This window comes from Penaeus vannamei, chromosome 35 (genome assembly GCF_042767895.1).
Source record: "Penaeus vannamei isolate JL-2024 chromosome 35, ASM4276789v1, whole genome shotgun sequence".
Classification (NCBI taxonomy): Eukaryota; Metazoa; Arthropoda; class Malacostraca; order Decapoda; family Penaeidae; genus Penaeus; species Penaeus vannamei.
The window spans coordinates 14684102-14689101 of NC_091583.1; the positions used below are offsets into that span (position 1 = coordinate 14684102).

The following is a 5000-nucleotide window of genomic DNA, read 5'->3' on the forward strand; positions in this document are numbered from 1 at the left end:
TTAAACGTTCGTGAAAACTGAGATTGTAATAGCATGATCACATGAACCACCTTAATTGTCCCAGCGCAAAGGTTGACTGGTTGTTTGGCGTGGTTGTCGGACGTGAAGTTAACAGGAAAGCGATAATTAGATGGAGGTAATGCAGGTGGGGGGAATAATAATTTGCTGTCCGACACTCCAACGATCATGAACTTCAGTTAACCACTCCATATGGATCGTTTTCCTATTAGGGCGTGTGCGAAATGAGCCTTAGTGGAGATGTATGAGGGATCAAAACCGCCACTCATCCACGATATTTATGATTCACCTGTCAACTATATCCTAATTTTTCACGGTCCAGCGTTGAAAGAAAGAAAAATATATGTGTTTATGTGTGTAACTGCTTTCCATTTCCTCAATTCCCTGCGCAGCCCAAGCCGGAGGTCGGAGGATGGAGGACCCGCAGCTGGGCGGCCATCACACACTCCTAAGGCGATTCGCAAAGAAAGGAAAAGAAATCATTCGCAGCCAAACACAACTGTAAATCATAACCGGCCCCGCTCCTCCCGCATGTATTATACCTGTACAATGCTGCTTGCCAACTCTGTCGCTCACCATCTCTCTTGCAGTAGTTGCAGACGGCATCACCGCCGTGGTGGGGTACACGGGGCAGGGAAGGAGAGGGGGGAAGGGGAGCCCAAGGGAGGTGGGGCACAGGGGGTGCAACGTGGTGGTGTAAGTGGTGGTGGTGGCTTGGGGGTAGGGGGATGGGCAATGGGGTGGGGGTCTCAGAGGCGCGTATAGGGCCCAGTGCAGTTGATCGTTCAGGTGTTCTTAGGAGAGGCGGTTGCTCCTTCGTCTTGTGGCGGCAAGTCATCCTGGAAGGGTGTGAACCACCTGTGTAGTGTTTGTGTTTCCCTTGAGCGAGGTTCTTGGTGTAGCAGAGGTAAGTTCCGTTTTATGCCATGACATCACGCGAGTATTTGCAAGCGATGCCATTACCTTGTGACACAGTGGAGAGGAGAGCTCAGTGGAGTATGTCACTGCAGTGAGATGCTGCGGGGCGAGCAGGAGGAAATGACTCGGCCACCACGTGAAGGCGACGGATTCGGGCTGACAGTGAACCGGGTTACCTTGCGACGGCGTGGAGACATGTGTGAAATACATTACCATTACTTTTATGCGAGGGAACGCGGGGCACGGGGCTCAGATATGCGTCCCGTGGCCCAGGTAGTGATACGCACCACGTGTCTTGGAGAATGAAGTGGCAGACGATAGCATTCCACGCGATCATGTGCACAGAGCGAGGCATTTTGTGACCCTATGTTGGTCCCGCCGAAGAGTGACACTAAAGTTTTATGGCCGACTGAAAGAGGAGGCTTCTAGAACTTTTTTTTTCATCTTCGTCCTTGTGTTTGATTTTTTTTTTTTCCTTTTTTATGCCCCGGAATCACATCCGCATTCACCCAGAAAGATCCACCCGACAATGCTAATCACGAAGTCCCAACTATTAGTCTAGCTTAATCGAAGCGAACCGCCCCATGAGGATCTCCCGAGGGACACAAAAAGAATGCTAAACCTGCGAACGAATCTTAACATAGAAACCCGGCCATGTTGTTCGGAGTCACGTATCCCCGGTGGTCGAATCCAACAGGTGAGCATCATGATCCGCTCTGTCATGCCTTTTGTCGTTGGAAGTTCGTCATGTTGTATGTGGCGGGATGATGGCAGGACGCTGAGCAACAGGAACAACGCGATAACTATCCACGCTGAACAACATGATGCGTGGGACGAAGTGCATTTTGGGCTATTTGACTCTGTGGCTTTTTCGAGTTTGTTTTTTTAAGGAGAAGCTGGGATAAGAGATTCTTTTATCTATTTTCTGTGGATTAATTTCTTGGAAGGGGGCGAAGTGTGTTTTTTTTTTCTATTCCTTTTTTCGTTTTTTTATTCAACGCCTTTTTTCTTTATCTTTGTTTTCGGTTAGGAGTCTGCTTCTCAGTGTGACTCTCAATGCGATGTTATTTTTGGAGATAATATCATGATTGTGCGCTCTTTAAATTAGAAGACTTATTTGTTTTTGGACAAGTTCGCGTCCTTCCCCAACTCTAATAATAAAAAAAGAAAAACCCAAGAAAAAAAAATAAACAAAAAAAAACTCGCTCCCCAAACAGAAAAAAAAAACAAAAAAAAACAAAAAGACTAAATCTTATCATCAGAGTGTTCCTCACGACCCATCAGAAATACAGATGGCGTCTAATGATAACACGGCAGTTAGAAGACGCAAAGGAGTGATTCACAGATGACTTACGACTCGAAATGAGCGTTTGAAGACCCGTTTCCTCGTTGCTCTCTCTCCACCTGAGCCAATCTAAATGAATTCCGAAACGTAGTGAATGGTTGGTATCATATAATAGCATCCGAAGTTGTGCGCATTGCTAATAGACAATTACTATAAAGAACGCAGATAAAGTTTGCATATTTGCATATTCCAAATACGGAATAGGGAATATAAAGTAAGTGAGTTATTGTTTGTTTACCGGTCTGGTCTGTGCAACTTGGCTTGTGCGACATCCATTGCAGGGGTCTGATTTGTCCCTCAAAAGACTACGAAATCGTAATCTTTCCTTCGAGACCCGCCATGTTGTTTGCTGTGTGTGTGTGTGTGTGTGTGTGTGTGTGTGTGTGTGTGTGTGTGTGTGTGTGTGTGCGTGTGTGTGTGTGTGTGTGTGTGCGTGTGTGTGTGTGTGTGTGTGTGTGTGTGTGTGTGTGTGTGTGTGTGTGTGTGTGTGTGTGTGTGTGTGTGTGCGTGTGTGTGTGTGTGTGTGTGTGCGTGTGTGTGTGTGTGTGTGTGTGTGTGTGTGTGTGTGTGTGTGTGTGTGTGTGTGTGTGTGTGTGTGTGGTGATGTCCATAGTGATGAAGCATTTCTCGCGCACACAAAAAAGAAAAGGTTTAGTTACAGAAATAAAATGCAATTATTTATTATCCGTGTTATTCCTACAGTCATGCCACATCATAGAATTTAATTACTTTCAGTCGCCGAAAACACCAAGATGCAAATCATGTCCTTATTTCTGGGGATGAAATCACGAGAGCGATTTCACATACAACGAAAAAAATTACGTTGATGAAGATTACGTTAGTGAAGATTATTTTATTTCAACATGAGAGTGAAGCGACGCGATGTATATGAAAGTATTACTGAGGGAAATAAAATCCCGCCATTTTTAGTATTCCAAGACCATGGGCTATCCGTCTGACCTCACCCTACCTTCTCCCTCTTCCCTTTCCCCGCACCCTGCCCCCTCCCTCTCCCTTCCCCCGCTCTACCCCCTCCCTCTCCTTTCCCCCGCTCTACCTTCCTCCTCTCCCTTTCCCTCATAACCCCTCCTCCCTCTCCCCCTCCCTTTCCCTCATAACCCCTCCTCCCCCTCCCTCTCCCCCTTCCTATTTCCTCTCCCTTTCCCCACACCCTACTCTCTCCCTTTCCCTTTCTCCCCCACCTTACCCCTCTCCTTTTCCTCTCTTTCCCCCCACCCTACTCCCTTCCTCTCCCTCTCCCCTCGCCACCTTAAGCCCTTCCTCTCTCTCCCTCCCCCCCCCATATCCCCATCATCCCCCTCCCTCACCTCCCTCTCATTCCCTCTTCCTTTCGCATGACATCCGCTATCTTTCGCTCGCATCTCTCTCTCTCTCTCTCTCTTTGCAACGGAGGAACAAGCGTCTGCAAAATGGCCTTGGTTAGTTTGCACGAAGCATTTTTCTTTCGCGCCGCTAATAATACACAATTGACGCGGAAATACGACAGAGAAGAATGAGTCTGGAGTTCTAATGTTGGCGTTGCTTATTGACCGATATTCTGCGTTCGGCGACGGATCGGCACTATGGTGGGATTTGTTTTTCTTTTTTTAATGTTTTTTTTTCTTTTTTTTTTCTCTTTCCTGGCGAGTTCACGTGGTCGATATAAACGCTCCTCACCCCCCTTCTCTCTCCCTTCTTCTTCCCCTTCCTCCCCCTCTCCCTCCTCTCCCCCCGTTATCCCTCCCTCCCTCTTCCCTCCTCCCTTATCCCTACCCCGTCCGCCATATTTTTTTTTTTCTCTCTCTTTTTTATAGGTCATAGAGAGTGAGAGCGAGATGTCTGCGATCCTCTAAATGGCGATTCGATTCCAGGATGTTAAATATGAAAGATAATCCCAAACAGTCAATATCAGCGGATTAAAAGCTTTAAAAAGAAAACAACAGGGGAAAAAATGTTCACAATGCGCTATACAATACAAGTCGGGCATAACAGAGTGAAGAAAACAGTCACAGAAGAGCGATGATGTAGAGGCGGACCTTCTGCCATTGTGGAAGGGAAAACCATTTGTATTCTCGAAATGTAAGAGAAGAATAACAAAACCCGAGATGAAGTCATGGCGTATGTGAACAAACAGTGTCGGATACCAAAGTCATGAGTCAGGGGGCGGAGCTTGTGGTGAATGATGGATGGTCATGATTGCCAAGCTGATGTTTGGGTAAATTACAGCTTGAGAAAGGAGGAGCCAGCCTATTGCGGAGGAACGATGGACGACGGGGAAGGGGGGGGGGGAGGGGGGGGAGGTATTTTTGCTTAATTCTGTCTTCGCAAATTCGTTTCCTTAAGCATTAGGTAACGTATTCGCGAGCGTGAGAGTTAGTAATTCCGCGCAGGGTTCGGCCAAGATTATGCTCCGCTATAACTCACCGGGGATATGTACCCGCCGTGTCCTGTCTGATCACGAGACTTCCTTTTATTTTTTCCTTTCTCCGTCTGTCTGTCTGTCTATGTCTGGGGCTTTCTCTCTTTTTATTTTGTTTTTATTCTCCCATTTTCTCTCCTTTTGTCTTTCTCTCTCCCTGTCCCGTTCTCTCTCTTTCTCTCTCCCTTCTCCGTTCTCCCGCGCTCGCTCACCTTTGCCAGGCTCACAACAATGGCGCATAGAAATCGATCGTTTCCACTGATATAACTCCATTTTTTCGCGCTGTTCCCACAAGCAAAT

At 47.0% G+C, this 5000-nt stretch overlaps 1 protein-coding gene across 9 annotated transcripts in view; it reads left to right on the forward strand.

Annotated features, from left to right (window-relative positions):
• Positions 1-5000, forward strand: part of LOC113808168 (homeotic protein ultrabithorax) — a 945716-nt gene that overhangs the window by 245223 nt on the left and 695493 nt on the right. For 2 of the 9 annotated variants that reach the window (XM_070114335.1, XM_070114342.1), the window contains exon 1: positions 797-925. The exons of the other annotated variants lie outside the window; for them this stretch is intronic. The gene's annotated coding sequence lies outside the window, so the exon portion shown is untranslated. Of the gene's footprint in view, positions 1-796; positions 926-5000 lie in introns of those variants that run through there. 9 annotated transcript variants of the gene reach the window in all.